Here is a 26,647-nt window from a genome sequence, read left to right on the forward strand (position 1 = left end):
TAACCAATGGAGGTGGTCTTAAATCCTATTCAGATATTTTTGTATAATGGTTTGAATGGAGTCTCGGTTTTTCGGTTCGAATTGAGGTCGGAACTTTGGTTTGGGATAAAATCGCCTATGCCTATTTGTATCTTTGTTTTTTTACCACTTTACATGTTTTGTTCCTCATTCTTGAATCTTGGTTGTATTCTAGTTCAAACCCTTTTGCATTGAAAATTATCAACGATCTTTTGTATAATCATAATCCAGGATTTAAGATCTTATCGTTATCTAAAATTTTTAAGCAAATATTTTGTTGTATAATTGGTGGGATACTTTCTATAATCAAACATTACAAAATTAGAAAATCAAAGAAAAAAGCAAATTTTGACTTTGACTGATACATAGTCCCGCCAAAGTCAAACTTTACACAAATGTTTTCCACCCACCACATAACACAATCAATATAAAAGCCGAACTTTGCTTTCATCGCAGAAAGACACCACTTTTTGAGTCTTACATCACTCAGTCATGGGGAATATCTTCTGCTGCTGCACCAGAGGATGGGGAAGCAATGTTCCTCAGGCGACGGAAACAACTACTGATCAACCAAGATCACATTCACAGAATGTAACTAATCAATCTGTATCCACAGGCTCGAGGTCGTATTATTCGGCCCATTCTTCGCCCAGAACAGAGTCGTATCGTGGCGGAGCAAGGTGAGATTAAGCCAAGTGTGATGAAACAGTTGCTATTGGTGAATGGGACCAGTTATAAGTTGTAGGACATTTAATAATATCCAAACTTTATGACATGTAATGTAATATTATGCAACTTTGTGATCATACTCTTACTTTTATTCTACACAATCCTTCTTCGATATATATGTGTCCTCTCTTAAAGTGCATTGCTTCTTATTTTCTAGTAGACATAAAACAGCGAAGAAGATAAGACAAAGGCAAAGGTTACATTCATCATCTCAGGCCGCTTAAACACCAATATTGAAAACTAACTTTGACATGTTACGAGTTACGACCACCTATTTAGTAGCAAAAATGATAAAATACATGGCTCTAAATAAAGATATATACAACACGTATGACACGTTGACAAAAAGTATTAAAAATCAATACTATTAAAATAGAAGCACTAAAAAATCTAATTACAAAAAATCATAGTTGGACCACTACATTTATTTAACTTCCTATTATTTTTCTTATAACAAACTTATCTATCATTACATTTACACTCTAACTTAACATATTATTTAATATATTTTAAAATAAATTATCATAAAAGATATTATAACTTCCCGTCCGTAAAACGGACCGATCCTAGTAAAGGTATATACACCACGTACGACAAGTTGACAAGAAGTACTAACATGGACAAAAAGAAATTAGCGATTTTATAGTGGTTATTCCACCGATTTAGAGAGTATTATAAAGTTTTACTAAATTAATTGATAAAAAAATATAACGATTCTTATATACCACGAAAGAGAGTTTAACATACATTAATACAAATTTAGAAAGTGGTTAGAAGTTTTAAAACAACACTAAAAAGTATAAGCTTCAGTATATAGAGCGTTTAACGTAAAACTCAATATTTTCGTAGGGATTAACACATAGATTTTGAGAAAAATTCAAAAAATATAACAATATTGCTTTATGCATAGTTGCCTCCTGTACTAATATATGATGATAGCCAAAGAAGTTTTGAACATTTGTTGCCTCCATTTCTCTAGATAATAGTGATTTTATAATGGTTAGTCAACTAATTTAGGGAGAATAAGAAGTTTTACTAAATTAATTTCTTAAAAAATTGAACGATGCTCATGTACCATGAAATAGAGTTTAGCATACATTAATACAAATGTAGAATGTGGTTAGAAACTTTAAAACAACACTAAAAATTATAGATTTCAGTATATATAGAATTTACCAAAAACTCAGTATTTTCGTAGGGGTGTTAACACATAGATTTTGAGAAATTTTCGAAAAATATGAAAATATTGTTTTAATTCATAGTTGCATCCTGCACTAATCTATGATGATGTTCCAATAGGTTTCGATCCTTCTTTGTCTCCGTTTTTCACGAAATTAGCGATTTTATAGTGGTTATTCCACCGATTTAGGGAGTATTATAAAGTTTTACTAAATTAATTGATAAAAAAGTATAACAATTCTCATATACCACGAAAGAGAGTTTATCATACATTAATACAAATTTAGAATGTGGTTAGAAATTTTAAAACAACATTAACAGTATAAGCTTCAGTATATAGAGCGATTAACGTAAAACTCAATATTTTCGTAGGGGTTAACACATAGATTTTCAAAAAAATTCATAAAATATAACAATATTGTTTTAATGCATAGTTGTCTCCTATACTAACATATTATGATGGTCAAAGTGGTTTGGAACTTTTTTTGTCTCCGTTTCTCTAGAAAACATCGATTTTATAGTGGTTAGTCTACCAATTTAGGGAGTATTATGAAGTTTTACTAAATTAATTGACCAAAAATTAAAACGATGCCCATGTACCAAGAAAAAGAGTTTAAAATACATTTATCATAATATAGAATGTGTTTCAAAATTTTAAAACAACACTAAAGATTATAGGCTTCAGTATATAGAGCATTTACCGAAAAATTCAATATTTTCGTAGGGGTTAACCCACAGATTTTGAGAAAAATTCAAAAAAATGGAAATTATGTTTTAATGCATAGTTGAATCCTTCACTAACATATGATGAAGGTCAAAGATGTTTAGAACCATTGCTGTCTCCGTTTCTCTAGAAAACATCGATTTTATAGTGGTTAGTCCACCAATTTAGGGAGTAATATGAAGTTTTACTAAATTAATTGACCAAAAATTAAAACGATGCCCATGTACCATGAAAGAGAGTTTAATATACATTTATAATAATGTAGAATGTGTTTAAATTTTTTTAAAACAACACTAAATATTATAGGCTTCAGTATATAGAGCATTTACCGAAAAATTCAATATTTTCGTATTAACCCACAGATTTTGAGAAAAATTCAAAAAAATGGAAATTTTGTTTTAATTCATAGTTTAATCCTTCACTATCATATGATTAAGGTCAAAGAGGTTTAGAACCTTCTTTGTCTCCGTTTCTCTAGAAAACATCGATTTTATAGTGGTAAGTCCACCAATTTAGGGAGTATTATGAAGTTTTACTAAATTAATTGACCCAAAAATTAAAACGATACCCATGTACCATGAAAAAGAGTTTAATATAAATTTATAATAATGTAGAATGTATTTAGAAATTTTAAAACAACACTAAAGATTATAAGCTACGGTATATAAAGAAATTACCGAAAATTCAATATTTTCGTAGGGGTTGTTAACCCATAGATTTTGAGAAAAATTCAAAAAAATAAAAATTCTATTTTAATACATAGTTGCATCTTTCACTAACATATGATGAAGTTCAAAGAGGTTTAGAACCTTTGTTGTCTCCGTTTCTCTAGAAAACATCGATTTTATAGTGGTTAGTGCACCAACTTGGGGAGTATTATGAAGTTTTACTAAATTGATTGACCAAAAATTAAAACGATGCCCATGTACCATGAAAGAGAGTTTAATATAAATTTATAATAATGTAGAATGTGTTTATAAATTTTAAAACAACACTAAATAGGTCAAATGGAAATTCAAAAAAATGGAAATTTTGTTTTAATTCATAGTTTAATCCTTCACTATCATATGATTAAGGTCAAAGAGGTTTAGAACCTTCTTTGTCTCCGTTTCTCTAGAAAACATCGATTTTATAGTGGTAAGTCCACCAATTTAGGGAGTATTATGAAGTTTTACTAAATTAATTGACCCAAAAATTAAAACGATACCCATGTACCATGAAAAAGAGTTTAATATAAATTTATAATAATGTAGAATGTATTTAGAAATTTTAAAACAACACTAAAGATTATAAGCTACGGTATATAAAGAAATTACCGAAAATTCAATATTTTCGTAGGGGTTGTTAACCCATCGATTTTGAGAAAAATTCAAAAAAATAAAAATTCTATTTTAATACATAGTTGCATCTTTCACTAACATATGATGAAGTTCAAAGAGGTTTAGAACCTTTGTTGTCTCCGTTTCTCTAGAAAACATCGATTTTATAGTGGTTAGTGCACCAACTTGGGGAGTATTATGAAGTTTTACTAAATTGATTGACCAAAAATTAAAACGATGCCCATGTACCATGAAAGAGAGTTTAATATAAATTTATAATAATGTAGAATGTGTTTATAAATTTTAAAACAACACTAAATATTATAGGCTTCAGTATATAGAGAATTTACCGAAAATTCAATATTTTCATAGGTGTTAGTTAACCCACATATTTTGAGAAAAATTCAAAAAAATGAAAATTCTGTTTTAATGAATAGTTGCATTAAAGAGTTGCATCTTTCACTAACATATGATGAAGGTCAAAGAGTTTTGGAACTTTTGTTGTGTCCGTTTCTCTAGAAAACATCGATTTTATAGTGGTTAGTCCACCAATTTAGGGAGTGTAATAAAGTTTTACTAAATTAATTGATCAAAAATTAAACCGATGCCCATGTACCACGAAAGAGAGTTTAAAATACATTTATAATAATGTAGAATGTGTTTAGAAATTTTAAAACGACACTAAAGATTATAGGCTTCAGTATATAGAGCATTTACCGAAAAATTCAATATTTTCGTAGGGCCACAGATTTTAACAAAAATTCAAAAAATGAAAATTCTGTTTTAATACATAGTTCCATCTTTCACTAACATAGGATGACGGTCAAAGAGTTTTGGAACTTTTGTTGTGTCCCTTTCTCTAGAAAACATCGATTTTATAGTGGTTAGTCCACCAATTTAGGGAGTGTTATGAAGTTTTACTAAATTAATTGACCAAAAATTAAAACGATGCCCATGTACCATGAAAGAGAGTTTAATATACATTTATAATAATGTAGAATGTGTTTCAAAATTTTAAAACAACACTAAAGATTATAGGCTTCACTATATAGAGCATTTACCGAAAAATTCAATATTTTCGTAGGGGTTAGTTAACCCACAAATTTTGAGAAAAATTCAAAAAAATGAAAATTCTCTTTTAATGCATAGTTGCATCCTTCACTGACATAGGATGAAGGTCAAAGAGTTTTGGAACTTTTTCTGTGTCCGTTTCTCTAGAAAACATCGATTTTATAGTGGTTAGTCCACCAATTTAGCGAGTATTATGAAGTTTTACTAAATTAATTGACCAAAAATTAAAACGATGCACATGTACCATGAAAGAGAGTTTAATATACATTTAAAATAATGTAGAATGTGTTTAAAAGTTTTAAAACAACACTAAAGATTATAGGCTTCAGTATATAGAGCATTTACCGAAACATTCAATATTTTCATAGGGGTTAACCCACATATTTTGAGAAAAATTCAAAAAAAAGGAAATTCTATTTTAATGCATAGTTGAATCCTTCACAAACATATGATGAAGGTCAAAGATGTTGAGAACCATTGCTGTCTCCGTTTCTCTAGAAAACATCGATTTTATAGTGGTTAGTCTACCAATTTAGGGAGTAATATGAAGTTTTACTAAATTAATTGACCAAAAATTTAAAAGATGCCCATTTACCATGAAAGAGAGTTTAATATACATTTATAATAATGTAGAATGTGTTTCAAAATTTTAAAACAACACTAAAGATTATAGGCTTCAGTATATACAACATTTACAGAAAAATTCAATATTTTTGTAGGGACCCACATATTTTAACAAAAATTCAAAAAAATGAAAACTTTGTTTTAATGCATAGTTGCATCCTTCACTAACATAGGATGAAGGTCAAAGAGTTTTGGAACTTTTGTTGTGTCCGTTTCTCTAGAAAACATCGATTTTATAGTAGTTAGTCCACCAATTTAGGGAGTATTATGAAGTTTTACTAAATTAACTGACCAAAAATTAAAACGATGCCGATGTACCATGAAAGAGAGTTTAATATACGTTTATAGTAATGTAGAATGTGTTTATAATTTTTAAAACAATACTAAAGAATATAGACTTCAGTATATAGAGCAATTACCGAAAAATGTTCGTAGGGGTTGTTAAACCCACATATTTTGACAAAAATTCAAAATTTGAAAATTCTGTTTTAATGCATAGTTGTATCCATCACTATCATAGGATGACGGTCAAAGAGTTTTAGAACTTTTGTTGTCTCCGTTTCTCTAGAAAACATTGATTTTATAGTGGTTAGGCCACCAATTTAGGAACTATTATGAAGTTTTGCTAAATTAATTGACCAAAAATTAAAACGATGCCCATGTACCATGAAATTGAGTCTAATATACATTTATAATAATGTAGAATGTGTTTAGAAATTTTAAAACAACACTAAAGATTATAGGCTTTAGTATATAGAGCATTTACCGAAAAATTTAATATTTTCGTAGGGGTTAAACCCACAGATTTTGAGAAAAAAAAAAAAAATAGAAATTCTGTTTTAATGCATATTTGAATCTTTCACTAACATATGATAAAGGTCAAAGAGGCTTAGAACCTTTGTTGTCTCCGTTTCTCTAGAAAACATTGTTTTTAGTGGTTAGTCCACCAATTTAGGGAGTATTATGAAGTTTTACTAAATTAATTGATCAAAAATTAAAACGACGCTCATGTACCATGAAAGAGAGTTTAATATACATTTATAATAAAGTAGAACGTGTTTAAATTTTTTAAAACAACACTAAATACTATATGCTTCAGTATATAGAGTATCTACCGAAAAATTCAATATTTTCGTTGGGGTTAGTTAACCCACAGATTTTGAGACAAATTCAAAAAAATGAAAATTCTGTTTTAAAGCACAGTTGCATCCTTCACTAACATAGGATGAAGTTCAAAGAGTTTTGGAACTTTTGTTGTGTCCGTTTCTCTAGAAAACATCGATTTTATAGTGGTTAGTCCACAAATTTAGAGAGTGTTATGAAGTTTTACTAAATTAATTGACCAAAAATTAGAACGATGCCCATGTACCATGAAAGAGAGTTTAATATACATTTATAATAATGTAGAATGTGTTTCAAAATTTTAAAACAACACTAAAGATTATAGGCTTCAGTATATATAGCATTTACCGAAAAATTCAATATTTTCGTAGGGACCCACAGATTTTGAGAAAAATTCAAAAAAATGGAAATTATGTTTTAATGCATAGTTGAATCCTTCACTAACATACGATGAAGGTCAAAGATGTTTAGAAACTTTGTTGTCTCCGCTCCTCCAGAAAACATCAATTTTATAGTGGTTAGTCCACCAATTTAGGGAGTATTATGAAGTTTTACTAAATTAATTGACCAAAAATTAAAACGATGCATATGTACCATGAAAGAGAGTTTAATATACATTTAAAATAATGTAGAATGTGTTTAAAAGTTTTAAAACAACACTAAATATTATAGGCTTCAGTATATAGAGCATTTACCGAAACATTCAATATTTTCATAGGGGTTAACCCACATATTTTGAGAAAAATTAAAAAAATGGAAATTCTATTTTAATGCATAGTTGAATCCTTCACAAACATATGATGAAGGTCAAAGATGTTTAGAACCATTGCTGTCTCCGTTTCTCTAGAAAACATCGATTTTATAGTGGTTAGTCCACCAATTTAGGGAGTAATATGAAGTTTTACTAAATTAATTGACCAAAAATTAAAAAGATGCCCATGTACCATGAAAGAGAGTTTAATATACATTTATAATAATGTAGAATGTGTTTCAAAATTTTAAAACAACACTAAAGATTATAGGCTTCAGTATATACAACATTTACAGAAAAATTCAATATTTTTGTAGGGACCCACATATTTTAACAAAAATTCAAAAAAATGAAAACTTTGTTTTAATGCATAGTTGCATCCTTCACTAACATAGGATGAAGGTCAAAGAGTTTTGGAACTTTTGTTGTGTCCGTTTCTCTAGAAAACATCGATTTTATAGTGGTTAGTCCATCAATTTAGGGAGTATTATGAAGTTTTACTAAATTAACTGACCAAAAATTAAAACGATGCCCATGTACCATGAAAGAGAGTTTAATATACATTTATAGTAATGTAGAATGTGTTTATAATTTTTAAAACAATACTAAAGATTATAGACTTCGGTATATAGAGCAATTACCGAAAAATGTTCGTAGGGGTTGTTAAACCCACATATTTTGACTAAAATTCAAAAAAATGAAAATCCTGTTTTAATGCATAGTTGTATCCATCACTAACATAGGATGACGGTCAAAGAGGTTTAGAACCTTCTTTGTCTCCGTTTCTCTACAAAACATCGATTTTATAGTGGTAAGTCCACCAATTTAGGGAGTATTATGAAGTTTTACTAAATTAATTGACCAAAATTAAAACGATGCCCATGTACCATGAAAGAGAGTTTAATATACATTTATAATAATGTAGAATGTATTTAGAAATTTTAAAACAACACTAAAGATTATAAGCTACGGTATATAAAACAAGTACCGAAAAATTCAATATTTTCGTAGGGGGTTAACTCACAGATTTTGAGAAAATTAAAAAAAATTCAATAGTTAACCCACAGATTTTGAGAAAAATTCAAAAAATGAAAATTATATTTTAATGCATAGTTGCATCTTTCACTAACATATGATGAATTTCAAAGAGGTTTAGAACCTTTGTTGTCTCCGTTTCTCTAGAAAACATCGATTTTATAGTGGTTAGTGCACCAATTTAGGGAGTATTATCAAGTGTTATTAAATTGATTGACAAAAAATTAAAACGATGCCCATGTACCATGAAAGAGAGTTTCATATACATTTATAATAATGTAGAATGTGTTTAGAAATTAAAAAAAAAACACTAAATATTATAGGCTTCAGTATATAGAGAATTTACCGAAAAATTCAATATTTTCGTAGGTGTTAGTTAACCTACAGATTTTGAGAAAAATTCAAAAAAATGAAAATTCTGTTTTAATACGTAGTTGCATCCTTCACTAACATTGGATGAAGGTCAAACAGTTTTGGAACTTTTGTTGTGTCCGTTTCTCTAGAAAACAATGATTTTATAGTGGTTAATCCACCAATTTAGGGAATATTATGAAGTTTTACTAAATTAATTGACCAAAAATTAAACCGATGCCCATGTACCATGAAAGAGAGTTTAAAATACATTTATAATAATGTAGAATGTGTTTATAAATTTTAAAACAACACTAAAGATTATAGGCTTCAGTATATACAACATTTACAGAAAAATTCAATATTTTTGTAGGGACCCACATATTTTAACAAAAACTCAAAAAAATGAAAACTTTGTTTTAATGCATAGTTGCATCCTTCACTAACATAGGATGAAGGTCAAAGAGTTTTGGAACTTTTGTTGTGTCCGTTTCTCTAGAAAACATCGATTTTATAGTGGTTAGTCCACCAATTTAGGGAGTATTATGAAGTTTTACTAAATTAACTGACCAAAAATTAAAACGATGCCCATGTACCATGAAAGAGAGTTTAATATACATTTATAGTAATGTAGAATGTGTTTATAATTTTTAAAACAACTAAAGATTATAGACTTCGGTATATAGAGCAATTACCGAAAAATGTTCGTAGGGGTTGTTAAACCCACATATTTTGACAAAAATTCAAAAAATGAAAATTCTGTTTTAATGCATAGTTGGATCCATCACTAACATAGGATGACGGTCAAAGAGTTTTAGAACTTTTGTTGTCTCCGTTTCTCTAGAAAACATTGATTTTATAGTGGTTAGACCACCAATTTAGGAACTATTATTAAGTTTTGCTAAATTAATTGACCAACAATTAAAACGATGCTCATGTACCATGAAATTGAGTCTAATATACATTTATAATAATGTAGAATGTGTTTAGAAATTTTAAAACAACACTAAAGATTATAGGCTTTAGTATATAGAGCATTTACCGAAAATTCAATATTTTCGTAGGGCTTAAACCCACAGATTTTGAGAAAAATTAAAAAAAAAATAGAAATTCTGTTTTAATGCATATTTGAATCTTTCACTAACATATGAGAAAAGTCAAAGAGGCTTAGACTCTTGTTGTCTCCGTTTCTCTAGAAAACATCGTTTTTTTAGTGGTTAGTCCACCAATTTAGGGAGTATTATGAAGTTTTACTAAATTAATTGACCAAAAATTAAAACGACGCCCATGTACCATGAAAGAGAGTTTAATATACATTTATAATAAAGTAGAACGTGTTTAAATTTTTTAAAACAACAGTAAATATTATATGCTTCAGTATATAGAGTATTTACCGAAAAATTCAATATTTTCGTAGGGGTTAGTTAACCCACAGATTTTGAGACAAATTAAAAAAAAAATGAAAATTCTGTTTTAATGCATAGTTGCATCCTTCACTAACATAGGATGAAGGTCAAAGAGTTTTGGAACTTTTGTTGTGTCCGTTTCTCTAGAAAACATCGATTTTATAGTGGTTAGTCCACAAATTTAGAGAGTGTTATGAAGTTTTAATAAATTAATTGACCAAAAATTAGAACGATGCCCATGTACCATGAAAGAGAGTTTAATATACATTTATAATAATGTAGAATGTGTTTCAAAATTTTAAAACAACACTAAAGATTATAGGCTTCAGTATATATAGCATTTACCGAAAAATTCAATATTTTCGTAGGGACCCACAGATTTGGAGAAAAATTCAAAAAAATGGAAATTGTGTTTTAATGCATAGTTGAATCCTTCACTAACATATGATGAAGGTCAAAGATGTTTAGAACCATTGTTGTCTCCGTTTCTCTAGAAAACATCGATTTTATAGTGGTAATTCCACCAATTTAGAGAGTAATATGAAGTTTTACTAAATTAATTGACCAAAAATTAAAACTATGCCCATGTACCAAGAAAGAGAGTTTAATATACATTTATAATAATGTAGAATGTGTTTAAAATTTTTAAAACAACACTAAATATTATAGGCTTCAGTATATAGAGCATTTACCGAAAAATCAATATTTTTGTATTAACCCATAGATTTTGAGAAAAATTCAAAAAAATGGAAATTTTGTTTTAATGCATAGTTGAATCCTTCACTAACATATGATGAAGGTCAAAGAGGTTTAGAACCTTCTTTGTCTCCGTTTCTCTACAAAACATCGATTTTAGAGTGGTAAGTCCACCAATTTAGGGAGTATTATGAAGTTTTACTAAATTAATTGACCAAAATTAAAACGATGCCCATTTACCATGAAAGAGAGTTTAATATACATTTATAATAATGTAGAATGTATTTAGAAATTTTAAAACAACACTAAAGATTATAAGCTACGGTATATAAAACAAGTACCAAAAAATTCAATATTTTCGTAGGGGGTTGGTTACTCACAGATTTTGAGAAAATTTTAAAAAATTCAATAGTTAACCCACAGATTTTGAGAAAAATTCAAAAAAATGAAAATTCTATTTGAATGCATAGTTGCATCTTTCACTAACATATGATGAAGTTCAAAGAGGTTTAGAACCTTTGTTGTCTTCGTTTCTCTAGAAAACATCGATTTTATAGTGGTTAGTGCACCAATTTAAGGAGTATTATGAAGTTTTATTAAATTGATTGACCAAAAATTAAAACGATGCCCATTTACCATGAAAGAGAGTTTAATATACATTTATAATAATGCAGAATGTGTTTAGAAATTTAAAAAAAAAACACTAAATATTATAGGCTTCAGTATATAGAGAATTTACCGAAAAATTCAATATTTTCGTAGGTGTTAGTTAACCTACATATTTTGAGAAAAATTCAAAAAAATGAAAATTCTGTTTTAATGCGTAGTTGCATCCTTCACTAACATAGGATGAAGGTCAAACAGTTTTGGAACTTTTGTTGTGTCCGTTTCTCTAGAAAACATCGATTTTATAGTGGTTAATCCACCAATTTAGGGAATATTATGAATTTTTACTAAATTAATTGACCAAAAATTAAACCGATGCCCATGTACCATGAAAGAGAGTTTAAAATACATTTATAATAATGTAGAATGTGTTTATAAATTTTAAAACAACACTAAAGATTATAGGCTTCAGTAATAGAGCATTTACGTAAAAATTCAATATTTTCGTAGGGGGTTGGGTTAACCCACAGATTTTGACAAAAATTCAAAAAAATGAAAATTCCGTTTTAATGCATAGTTGCATCCTTCACTAACATAGGATGACGGTCAAAGAATTTTGGAACTTTTGTTGTGTCTGTTTCTCTAGAAAACATCGATTTTATAGTGGTTAGTCCACCAATTTAGGGAGTATTATGAAGTTTTACTAAATTGATTGACCAAAAATTAAAACGATGCCCATGTACCATGAAAGAGAGTTTAAAATACATTTATAATAATGTAGAATGTGTTTAAAAATTTTAAAACAACACTAAAGATTTTAGGCTTCAGTATATAGAGAATTTACCGAAAAATTCAATATTTTCGTAGGGGTTAGCTAACCTACAGATTTTGAAAAAAATTCAAAAAAATGAAAATTCTGATTTAATGCATAGTTGCATCCTTCACTAACATAGGATGAAGGTCAAAGAGTTTTGGAACTTTTGTTGTGTCCGTTTCTCTAGAAAACATCGATTTTATAGTGGTTAGTCCACCAATTTAGGGAGTGTTACGAAGTTTTACTAAATTAATTGACCTAAAATTAAAAACAATGCCCATGCACCATGAAAGAGAGTTTAAAATACATTTATAATAATGTAGAATGTGTTTAAAAATTTTAAAACAACACTAAAGATTATAGGCTTTAATATATAGAGCATTTACCGAAAAATTCAATAATTTCATAGGGGTTGTTACCCCCAGATTTTGACAAAAATTCAAAAAAATGAAAATTTTGTTTTAATGCATAGTTGCATCCTTCACTAACATAGGAAGAAAGTTAAAGAGTTTTGGAATTTTTGTTGTGTCCGTTTCTCTAGAAAACATCGATTTTATAGTGGTTAGTCCACCAATTTAGGGAGTGTTATGAAGTTTTATAAAATTAATTGAACAAAAATTAAAACAATGCCCATGTATCATGAAAGAGAGTTTAATATACATTTATAATAATGTAGAATGTGTTTAAAATTTTTAAAACAACACTAAAGATTATAGGCTTCAGTATATAGAGCATTTACCGAAAAATTCAATATTTTCGTAGGGAGTTAAACCCACAGATTTTGAGAAAAATTCAAAAAAATGAAAATTCTGTGTTAATGCATAGTTTCATCCTTCACTAACATATGATGAAGATCAAAGAGGTTTGGAAATTTTGTTGTCTCCGCTTCTCTAGAAAACATCAATTTTATAGTGGTTAGTCCACCAATTTAAGGAGTATTATGAAGTTTTACTAAATTAATTGACCAAAAATTAAAACGATGCCCATGTACCATGAAAGAGAGTTTAATATACATTTATAATAACATAGAATGTGTTTAGAAATTTTAAAACAACACTAAAGATTATAGGCTTCAGTATATAGAGAATTTACCGAAAAATTCAATATTTTCGTAGGGGTTAGTTAACCCACAGATTTTGTGACAAATTCAAAAAAATGAAAATTCTGTTTTAATGCATAGTTGCATCCTTCACTAACATATGATGAAGGTCAAAGAGTTTTGGAACTTTTTTTTTGTCCGTTTCTCTAGAAAACATCGATTTATAGTGGTTAGTCCACCAATTTAGAGAGTGTTATGAAGTTTTACTAAATTAATTGACAAAAAATTAGAACGATGCCCATGTACCATGAAAGAGAGTTTAATATACATTTATAATAATGTAGAATGTGTTTCAAAATTTTAAAACAACACTAAAGATTATAGGCTTCAGTATATAGAACAATTACCGAAAAATTTAATATTTTTGTAGGGACCCACAGATTTAAACAAAAATTCAAAAAAATGAAAACTCTGTTTTAATCCATAGTTGCATCCTTCACTAACATAGGATGAAGGTCAAAGAGTTTTGGAACTTTTGTTGTGTCTGTTTCTCTAGAAAACATCGATTTTATAGTGGTTAGTCCACCAATTTAGGGAGTATTATGAAGTTTTACTAAATTAATTGACCAAAAATTAAAACGATGTCCATGTACCATGAAAGAGAGTTTAATATACATTTATAGTAATGTAGAATGTGTTTAAATTTTTTAAAACAACACTAAAGATTATAGGATTCAGTATATAGAGCATTTACCGAAAAATGTTCGTAGGGGTTGTTAAACCCACATATGTTGACAAAAATTCAAAAAATGAAAATTCTGCTTTAATACATAGTTGCATCAATCACTAACATACGATGACGGTCAAAGAGTTTTGGAGCTTTTGTTGTGTCTGTTTCTCTAGAAATCATCGATTTTATAGTGGTTAGTCCACCAATTTAGGAAGTATTATGAAGTTTTACTAAATTAATTGACCAAAAATTAAAACGATGCCCATGTACCATGAAATTGAGTTTAATATACATTTATAATAATGTAGAATGGGTTTAGAAATTTTAAAACAACACTAAATATTATAGGCTTCAGTATATAGAGCATTTACCAAAAAATTCAATATTTTCATAGGGGACCCACAGATTTTGAGAAAAATTCAAAAAAATGGAAATTCTGTTTTAATGCATATTTGAATCATTCACTAACATATGATTAAGGTCAAAGTGGTTTAGAACCTTTGTTGTCTCCGTTTCTCTAGAAAACATTGTATTTTTAGTGGTTAGTCCACCAATTTAGGGAATATTATGAAGTTTTACTAAATTAATTGACCAAAAATTAAAACGACGCCCATGTACCATGAAAGAGAGTTTAATATACATTTATAATAATGTAGAACGTGTTTAAAATTTTTAAAACAACACTAAAGGTTATATGCTTCAGTATATAGAGCATTTACCGAAAAATTCAATATTTTCGTAGGGGTACCCACAGATTTGGAAAAAAAAAAAAAAAAAATTTAAATTCTGTTTTAATGCATAGTTGCATCATTCACTAACATATGATGAAGATCAAAGAGGTTTGGAACTTTTGTTGTCTCCGTTTCTCTAGAAAACATCAATTTTATAGTGGTTAGTCCACCAATTTAAGGAGTATTATGAAGTTTTACTAAATTAATTGACCAAAAATTAAAACGATGCCCATGTACCATGAAATTGAGTTTAATATACATTGACAATAATGTATAATGTGTTAAGAAAGTTTAAAGCAACACTAAAGATTATAGGCTTCAGTATATAGAGTGTTTACCGAAAATGTTAATATTTTCGTAGGGTACCCACAGATTTTGAGAAAATTTCAAAAAAATAAAAATTTCGTTTTAATGCATAGTTGCCTCATTCACTATGATGAAGGTCAAAGAAGTTTATAACCTTTGTTGTCTCCGTTTTTTCTAGAAAACATCGATTTTATAGTGGTTAGTCCACCAATTTATGGAGTATTATGAAGTTTTACAAAATTAATTGACCAAAAAATAAAACGATACCCATGTCCCATGAAAGAGAGTTTAATATATATTTATAATAATGTAGAACGTGTTTAGAAATTTTAAAACAACACTAAATATTATAGGCTTCAGTATATAGAACATTTACCGAACAATTCAATATTTTCGTAGGGGTTAACCCACAGATTTTGAGAAAAATTAAAAAAAATAAAAATTATGTTTTAATGCATAGTTTCCTCCTTCACTATGATGAAGGTCAAAGAGGTTTATAACCTTTGTTGTCCCCGTTTTTCTAGAAAACATCGATTTTATAGTGGTTGTTCCACCAATTTATGGAGTATTATGAAGTTCATTAAATTAATTGACCAAAAAATAAAACGATACCCGTGTCCCATGAATGAGAGTTTAATATACATTTATAATAATGTAGAACGTGTTTAAAAATTTTAAAACAACACTAAAAATTATAGGCTTCAGTATATAGAGCATTTACCAAAAAATTCAATATTTTCATAAGGGTTTAACAACATATCATGAGAAAAATTCAAAAAAATGAAAATTCTGTTTTAATGCATAGTTGAATCCTTCACTAACATATGATGAAGATCAAAGAGGTTTGAAACTTTTGTTGTCTCCGTTTCTCTAGAAAACATCGAATTTATAGTGGTTAGTCCACCAATTTAGGAAGTATTATGAAGTTTTACTAAATTAATTGACCAAAAATTAAAATGATGCCCATGTACCATGAAAGATAGTTTAATATATATTTATAATAATTTAGAATGTATTTATAAATTTTAAATCAACACTAAAGATTATAGGCTTTAGTATATAGAGCAATTACCGAAAAATTAAATATTTTCGAAGGGGTTAACCCACAGATTTTGAGAAAAAATCAAAAAAAATGAAAATTCTGTTTTAATGCATAGTTGAATCCTTCACTAACATATGATGAAGGTCAAAGAGGTATATAACCTTTGTTGTCTCCGTTTCTCTAGAATACATCGATTTTATAGTGTTAGTCCACCAATTTAGAGAGTATTATGAAGTTTTACAAAATTAGTTGACCAAAAATTAAAACGATTCCCATGTACCATGAAAGAGAGTTTAATATACCTTGATAATAATGTAGAATATGTTTAAAAATTTTAAAACAACACTAAAGATTATAGGCTTCAGTATATAGAGAATTTACCGAAAAATTCAATATTTTCTTGGGGGTCTTAACCCACAGATTTTGAGAAAAATTCAAAAAGATGAAAATTTTGTTTTAATGCATAGTTGAATCCTCCACTAACATATGATAAAGTTCAAAGAGGTTTAGAACCTTTAATGTCTCCGTTTCTCTAGAAAACATCGATTTTATAGTGGTTAGTCCACCAATTTAGGGAGTATTATGCCAAAAATTAAAATGATGCCCATGTACCATGAAAGAGACTTTAATATACATTTATGCAAATGTAGAATGTGTTTAGAAATTTTAAAACAACACCAAAGATTATAGGCTTCTGTCTATAGAGCATTTGCCTAAAAATTCAATATTTTCGTAGGGGTTTGGAACTTTTGTTGTCTTCGTTTCTCTAGAAAACATCGATTTTATAGTGGTTAGTCCACCAATTTAGGGAGTATTATGAAGTTTCACTAAATTAATTGACCAAAAATTAAAACGATGCCAATGTACCATGAAAGATAGTTTAATATAAATTTATAATAATGTAGAATGTATTTATAAATTTTAAATCAACACTAAAGATTATAGGCTTCAGTATATATAGCAATTACCGAAAAATTTAATATTTTAGAAGGGGTTTACCCACATATTTTGAGAAAAATTGAAAAACAAATGAAAATTCTGTTTTAATACATAGTTGAATCATTCAATAACTTATGATAAAGTTCAAAGAGGTATAGAACCTTTGTTGTCTCCGTTTCTCTAGAATACATCGATTTTATAGTGTTAGTCCACCAATTTAGGGAGCATTATGAAGTTTTACTAAATTATTTGACCAAAAATTAAAAAGATGCCTATGAACCATGAAAGAGAGTTTAATATACATTTATAATAACGTAGAATGTGTTTAGAAATTTTAAAACAATACTAAAGATTATAGGCTTTCAGTATATAGAGCATTTACCGAAATATTCAATATTTTCGTACCGGTTATTAACCCACAGATTTTGAAAAAAATACAAAAAAAATGAAAATTATTTTTTAAAGCATAGTTGCATCCTTCACTAACATATGATGAATTTCAAAGAGGTTTAGAACCTTTGTTGTCTTCGTTTCTCTAAAAAACATCGATTTTATAGTGGTTAGTCCACCAATTTAGGGAGTATTATGAAGTTTTACTAAATTAATTGACCAAAAATTAAAACGATTCCCATGTACCATGAAAGAAAGTTTAATATACATTTATACAAATGTAGAACGTGTTTAGAAATTTTAAAACAACACTAAAGATTATAGGTTTCGGTATATATAGCATTTACCTAAAAAATTCAATATTTTCGTTTGGGCTGCTAACCCACAGATTTTGAGAAAAATTCAAAAAAAGAAATTTTTTTTTAATGCATAGTTGCATCCTTCACTAACATAGGATGAAGATTAAAGAGGTTTGGAACTTTTGTTGTCTCCGTTTCTCTAGAAAACATTTATTTTATAGTGGTTAGTCCACCAATTTATGGAGTATTATGAAGTTTTACTAAATTAATTGACCAAAAAATAAAACGATGCCCATGACCCATGAAAGAGAGTTTAATATGCATTTATAATAATGTAGAACGTGTTTAGAAATTTTAAAACAACACTAAAGATTATAGGCTTCAGTATATAGAGCATTTACCGAAAAAATCAATATTTTCGTAGGAGTTAACCCAAAGATTTTGAGAAAAATTCAAAAAAATGAAAATTCTGTTTTAATGCATAGTTGCATCCTTCACTAACATATGATGAAGATCAAAGAGGTTTGGAACTTTTGTTGTCTCCGTTTCTCTAGAAAACATCGATTTTATAGTGGTTAGTCCTCCAATTTAGAGAGTATTATGAAGTTTTACTAAATTAATTGACCAAAAATTAAAACGATGCCCATGTACCATGAAAGAGAGTTTAATATACATTGATAATAATGTAGAATGTGTTTAGAAATTTTAAAACAAGACTAAAGATTATAGGCTTCAGTATATAGAGCATTTACCGAAAAATCAATATTTTTCGTAGGGGTTAACCCACAGATTTTGAGAAAAATTCAAAAAAATATAAATTCTGTTTTAATGCATAGTTTCATCATTCAATAACATATGATGAAGGTCAAAGAGATTTAGACCATTGTTGTCTACGTTTTTCTAGAAAACTTCGATTTACAATGGTTGGTCCACCAATTTAGGGAGTATTATGAAGTTTTACTAAATTAATTGACCAAAAATTAAAAAGATGCCCATGTACCATGAAAGAGAGTTTAACATACATTTATAATAATGTAGAATGTGTTTAAAAATTTTAAAACAACACTAAAGATTATAGGCTTCAGTATATAGAGCATTTTCCGAAAAATTCAATATTTCCGTAACCCACATATTTTGAGAAACATTCAAAGAAATGAAAATTCTGTTTTAATGCTTATTTTCATCCTACACTAACATATGATGAATGTCAAAGCGGTTTAGAACCTTTGTTGTCTCCGTTTCTCTAGAAAACATCGTTTTTATAGTGGTTAGTCCACCAATTTAGGGAGTATTATGAAGTTTTACTAATTAATTGACCAAAAATTAAAACAATTCCCATGTACCATGAAAGAGATTTTAATATACATTGATAATAACGAAGAATGTGTTTAGAAATTTTAAAACAACACTAAAGATTATACCCCACAGATTTTGAGAAAAATACAAAAAAATAAAAAATTCTTTCTTAATGCATAGTTGAATCATTCACTAACATATGATGAAGGTCAAAGAGGTTTAGAACCCTTGTTGTCTCCGTTTCTCTAGAAAACATCGATTTTATAGTGGTTAGTCCACCCATTTTTGGAGTATTATGAAGTTTTACTGAATTAATTGACCAAAAATTAAAACGATGCCCATGTACCATGAAATAGTGTTTAATATACATTTATAATAACGTAGAATGTGTTTAGAAATTTTAAAACAATACTAAAGATTATAGGCTTTCAGTATATAGAGCATTTACCGAAATATTCAATATTTTCGTACCGGTTATTAACCCACAGATTTTGAAAAAAATACAAAAAAAATGAAAATTATTTTTTAAAGCATAGTTGCATCCTTCACTAACATATGATGAATTTCAAAGAGGTTTAGAACCTTTGTTGTCTTCGTTTCTCTAAAAAACATCGATTTTATAGTGGTTAGTCCACCAATTTAGGGAGTATTATGAAGTTTTACTAAATTAATTGACCAAAAATTAAAACGATGCCCATGTAACATGAAAGAGAGTTTTATATAAATTTATAATAATGTAGAATGTGTTTTAAAATTTTAAAACAACACTAAAGATTATAGGCTTCAGTATATAGAGCATTTACCGAAAAATTCAATATTTTCGTTGGGGTACCCACAGATTTTGAGAAAAATTCAAAAAAATAAAATTTTTTGTATTAATGTATAGTTGAATTCTTCACAAACATATGATGAAGGTTAAAGAGTTTTAGAACCTTTATTGTCTCCGTTTCTCTAGAAAACATCGATTTTATAGTGGTTAGTCCACCAATTTAGGGAGTATTATGAAATTTTACTAAATTAATTGACCAAAAATTAAAACGACGCCCATGTACCATGAAAGACAGTTTAATATACATTTATAATATTGTAGAATGTGTTTAGAAAATTTAAAACAACACTAAAGATTATAGGCTTCAATATATATAGAGCATTTACCGAAAAATTCAATATTTTCGTAGGGAACCCACAGATTTTGAGAAAAATACAAAAAAATAAAAATTATGTCTTAATGCATAGTTGAATCCTTCACTAACATATGATGAAGGTCAAAGAGGTTTAGAACCTTTGTTGTCTCCGTTTCTCTAGAAAACATCGATTTTATAGTGGTTAGCCCACCCATTTTTGGAGTATTATGAAGTTTTACTAAATTAATTGACCAAAAATCAAAACGATGCCCATGTACCATGAAAGAGTGTTTAATATACATTTATAATAATGTAGAATGTGTTTAGAAATTTTAAAACAATACTAAAGAATATATGCTTCAGTATATAGAGCATTTACCGAAATATTCAATATTTTCGTATGGGTTATTGACCCACAGATTTTGAAAAAAAATACAAAAAAATGAAAATTATGTTTTAATGCATAGTTGAATCCTTCACTAACATATGATGAAGTTCAAAGAGGTTTAGAACCTTTGTTGTCTCCGTTTCTCTAGAAAACATCGATTTTATAGTGGTTAGTCCACCAATTTAGGGAGTATTATGAAGTTTTACTAAATTAACTGACCAAAAATTAAAACGATGCCCATGTACCATGAAAGAGAGTTTAATATACATTTATAATAATGTAGAATGTGTTTTAAAATTTTAAAACAACACTAAATTATAGGCTTCAGTATATAGAGCATTTACCCACAGATTTTGAGAAAAATTCAAAAAAATTAAAAAAAAATTGTATTAATGCATAGTTGAATCCTTCACTAACATATGATTAAGGTTAAAGAGTTTTAGAACCATTGTTGTCTCCGTTTCTCTAGAAAACATCGATTTTATAGTGGTTAGTCCACCAATTTAGGGAGTATTATGAAGTTTTACTAAATTAATTGACCAAAAATTAAAACACACCCATGTACCATGAAAGACAGTTTAATATACATTTATAATAATGGAGAATGTGTTAAGAAATTTTAAAGCAACACTAAAGATTATAGGCTTCAGTATATAGAGCATTTACCGAAAACTTCAATATTTTCGTATGGGGTTAACCCACAGATTTTGAGAAAAAATCAAAAAAATGAAAATTCTGTTTTAATGCATAGTAGCATCATTCAATAACATACGATGAAGGTCAAAGAGGTTTAGAACCTTTGTTGTCTCCGTTTTTCTAGAAAACATCGATTTTATAATGGTTGGTCCAATAATTTATGGAGTATTATGAAGATTTACTAAATTAATTGACCAAAAATTAAAACGGTGCCCATGTCCCATTAAAGAGAGTTTAATATACATTTATAATAGTGTAGAATGTGTTAAGAAATTTTAAAACAACTCTAAAGATTGGAGGCTTCTGTATATAGAGCATTTACCGAAAAATTCAATATTTTTGTAGGGGTTAACCCACAGATTTTGAGAAAAATTAAAAAAATTCAATAGTTAACCCACAGATTTTGAGAAAAATTCAAAAAAATGAAAATTATGTTTTAATGCATAGTTGCATCTTCCACTATGATGAAGGTAAAAGAGGTTTAGAACCTTTGTTGTCTTCGTTTTTCTAGAAAACATCGATTTTATAGTGGTTAGTCCACAAATTTTGGGAATATTATGAAATTTTACTAAATTAATTGACTAAAAATTAAAACGATGTCCATGTACCATGAAAGAGAGTTTAATATACATTTATAATAATGTAGAATGGGTTTAAGAAATTTTAAAGCAACACTAAAGATTATAGGCTTCAGTATATAGAGCATTTACCAAAAAATTCAATATTTTTGTAGGGGTTAACACATAGATTTTGAGAAAAATTCAAAAAATATAACAATATTGTTTTAATTCATATTTGCCTCCTATACTAATATATGATGATGTCAAAGAGGTTTGGAACCTTTGTTGTCTTCATTTCTCTAGAGAAAAACGATTTTATAATGGTTAGTCCACTAATTTAGGGAGTATAAGAAGTTTTACTAAATTAATTTCTTAAAAAAATTAACGATGCTCATGTACCATATATACAAACGTAGAATGTGGTTAGAAATTTTAAAACAACACTAAAGATTATAGGTTTCAGTATATATAGCATTTACGAAAAACTCAATATTTTCGTAGGGGCTAACACATAGATTTTGCGAAAATTTCAAAAATTTTGTAAATATAGTTTTAATGCATAGTTGCATCGTGCACTAACCAATGATAAGGTTTGGAGCCTTCGTTGTCTCCGTTTTTCAAGAAATTAGTGATTTTATAGTGGTTATTCTATCGATTTAGGGAGTATTATAGAGTTTAACTTAATTAATTAATAAAACAAATTATAACGATTCCTATGTACCACGAAAGAGAGTTTAACATACATTAATACAAATGTAGAATGTGGTTAGAAATTTTAAAACAACACTAAAAAGTAGAAGCTTCAGTATATAGAGCGTTTAACGTAAAACTCAATATTTTCGTATGATGATGGTCAAAGAGGTTTGGAACCTTTGTTGTCTCCATTTCTCTAGAGAATAGCGATTTTATAATGGTTATTCAACTAATTTAGGGAGTATATGAAGTTTTACTAAATTAATTTCTAAAAACAATTGAATGATGCTCATGTACCATGAAATAGAGTTTAGCATACAATAATACAAATGTGGAATGTTGTTAGAAACTTTAAAACAACACTAAAGATTATAGGTTTCGGTATATATAGCATTAACCAAAAATTCAATATTTTCGTAGGGGTTAACACATAGATTTTGAGAAAATTTTGAAAAATATGTTAATATTGTTTTAATTCATAGTTGCATCCTACACTAACCTGTGATGATGTTCCAATAGGTTTGGATCCTTCTTTGTCTCCGTTTTATAAGAAATTAGCGATTTTCTGGTGGTTATTCCACCGATTTAGGGAGTATTATAAAGTTTTACTAAATTAATTGATAAAAAAATTATAACGATTCCTATATACCAGGAAAGAGAGTTTAACATACATTAATACAAATTTAGAATGTGGTTAGAAATTTTAAAACAACATTAAAAAGTATAAGCTTTAGTATATAGAGCGTTTAACGTAAAACTCAATATTTTCGTAGGGGTTAACACATAGATTTTGACAAAATTTCAAAAAATATAACAATATTGTTTTAATGCATAGTTGCCTCCTGTACTAATATATGATGATGGTCAAAGAGGTTTGGAACCTTTGTTGTCTCCATTTCTCTAGAGAATAGCGATTTTATAATGGTTAGTCCACTAATTTAGGGAGTATAAGAAGTTTTACTAAATTAATTTCTTAAAAAATTTAGCGATGCTCATGTACCATGAAATAGAGTTTAGAATACATTAATACAAATTTAGAATATGGTTAGAAATTTTAAAACAACACTAAAGATTATAAGTTTCAGTATATTCAGCATTTACCAAAAACTCAATATTTTCGTAGGGGGTTAACACATAGATTTTAAGAAAATTTTGAAAAATATGACAATATTGTTTTAATGCATAGTTGCATCCTGCACTAACCAATGATAATGTTCAAATAGGTTTGGAGCCTTCGTTGTCTCCGTTTTTCAAGAAATTAGCGATTTTATAGTGGTTATACTATAAGCAGAGTTGATCAAGTTACAGTCATTGTACAAAGGTTTTTTTTTTACCAAATAAATTTAACATTCATTCAAAAAAATGATGAAGTTACGGTCATTGTAAGAAGTTTTTTTTAGTGAATAAATTTAACTTCAATTCAGAAAAAAAAAAGTTGATCAAGTTACATTGTGTTGACTGCTCTTTTTGCTAGAAAAGAGAGCGTACACTGCCTATTCGCCGAACACGTTCTGTCCCAACGCTCATCGACAAAGATGGTAACGTGACGCCTGTAGGGGTTCTCCGTGTGATTCCTACTCCTCCTCGTGTGGATACTGAGAGTCTAGAGATGATGCATGAACATGACAATGGCGGAGAAGATGTTCCTGAAGAGGAAGCTCTGTGCAGAATCTGCATGGTTGAGTTAGGACAAGATTCAGAAGCTTTCAATATGGAATGCATGTGCAAAGGAGAACTAGCTCTTGCCCACAGAGAGTGCACTATCAAATGGTTCACTATCAAAGGGAACATAACATGTGACTTTTGCAAACAAGACGTGAAAAATCTTCCCCAGACACTTTTTCGTGTGAAGGATCCTCAGGACCGGTCTAGTAGAGAAGTAGAGCATACAGGGATCTCAGAGATTATTAACGAATGGCAAGGTCTTCCGAGTCTTGTCATGGTAAACATGCTTGCATAATTCTGTTTCCTCGTGCCGCTTTTGCTCATGGAAATGAAATGGAGTGTTGTTCCAGTAGCTTTGCCATTCGCTTGCATTATTGGTCTTCTTGCACCAGTGACATCTACAACAATGGGTATATATTAACCTTTTTGAAGTAAATATTGTTATTAGTTATTACATTAGTCTATGAAAGATAATTTTTGGTGCATGCAGCGAAGAGGAAGTATGTGTGGATCTTTGCAACCATTCAGTTCAGTTTCGTTGTCCTTTTCAGTCATGTCTTCTACTCAAGAATTTATGTAATGTTTCACTTAGATAGTTTTTTTCTTTTTTAAAGTGACCTTGTTAGAGCAACTCCAATGGAATTTTAATATAAAGTTCTCAAAATATATAAATATTAGTATTTAACTCATTAACATGTATGCAGGTGTGGAAGCCCCCTTAGTCCATCGGTTTGACTAAGGGTTCATTAATGCTTCTACACCATGAGGTCTGGGGTTCAAACCCCAGAAAACGTAAATTATGCAGATTATGGAGAAAAAATGTTACAAGAGATCTTCAGCATGGTGCATGACGTACCATCAGACATGAATCTTATAGGATGGCTCAGAGTGACGCAGTTAGACGTGTATTCTCATATGGTGGTAGAATTGTCGGCTGTAGACTTGTCTATGTATATTTCTCATCGATGTAATAGCATAATTAATCAGACGTTAAGCATTCGGTTTAACATGTATGCAGGTTAAGCAGCCGGTTTACTGCATTGTCGTAGCCACTATGGTTGGATTTGGACTCACCATGTCCGGCACAGTGGTTATTACAGTGTTTATGGAATGGAGGAGAAGTAATTCTCATCACCAGCCATCAAGCACTCAGGTGGCTACACCACCGTTTCAGACAACAGAGTAGGAGATTCTAAATGGGATTGAAAACTATAAACTACTTGCTCCGTTTCTTACCGATTGCTACTTTGACATTTTCTACATAGATTAAGAAAAATGATTGAAATATATTTATGTTCATATTAATTATATATGTTTGATCAATAGTATTTGAGATAAATAAAATTAATTTTAAAATCTTATAATTTAATTAAAAATTTAAATAACTCTTTATTTAACAAAAAATGTTAAAATAACATTAATCTGAAAGAGACTCTGAGTAGGGCTGTTCAATATGGCAAAACCGAACCGTACCGAACCGAACCGAACCGAAATAGATAATATGGTTTGGATTTGGTATATACCATACAAACCGAATGGATTTGATTTTTAAAAAACCGTAGGATTTGGATATGGTTCGGTATATAACCGATAAAACCGAATAAACCGAATAAAACCGATCTAAAAATAGAAACATGTAAATATGTATATATTTTATAACAACGTATGAAAATTATAAGTTAATTTTTTTGCTAATAACTATTACCATATTTTTTACAGTAATAAAATAGTCCTGATTTGTAAAACACTTGAACTATAATTAAATAACAATTCATCGCAAACATGCTTCTTATTTTCTTAGTCTTCTTTTGATCTTTTTGCTTTAATTTAGCATTGACTAAATTGAAATAAAGATTATAAATTTGATGATAACAATTAGTGGAAATTCTTCACAATTTTTTTTTATCTATAAACGAATAGAGTTTCGTGTTTAATATAATAAACATGACTTTAATGAACGCTAAATATGAAAGAATATAATAACTTATTTTTTGTGCTTCGTGCTTCAGTTTTATTTTTTGTTTTTTATTTTTATTATCAAAATTTTGAGCTTTGATTTTAATTATAGATTTGATTATTTTATTAGATGATAGAAACATTTTTTTATTTTTGTTCTTTTATTTAAACTTATAATATTTTTTAATAAATGAATGTGTTGACAACAAGACTCTAAAATTCATATAATATGATCCCAAAATAAAGAATTCTGTTTTTTGGTATAAAACCGAATAAACCGAAAACCAACGGTATATAAACCGAACCGAACCGAAGTAAATATGGATTTAGAATGGTAGTTATATTTTA

General features: G+C 28.6%; 1 pseudogene; it reads left to right on the forward strand.

Annotated features, from left to right (window-relative positions):
- Positions 1-510: 510 nt before the first annotated feature.
- On the forward strand, positions 511-25,711 carry LOC106393647 (annotated as a pseudogene).
- The last annotated feature ends 936 nt before the right edge of the window (positions 25,712-26,647 follow it).

This window comes from Brassica napus, chromosome C9 (assembly GCF_020379485.1).
Source record: "Brassica napus cultivar Da-Ae chromosome C9, Da-Ae, whole genome shotgun sequence".
In the NCBI taxonomy this organism is placed as follows: Eukaryota; Viridiplantae; Streptophyta; class Magnoliopsida; order Brassicales; family Brassicaceae; genus Brassica; species Brassica napus.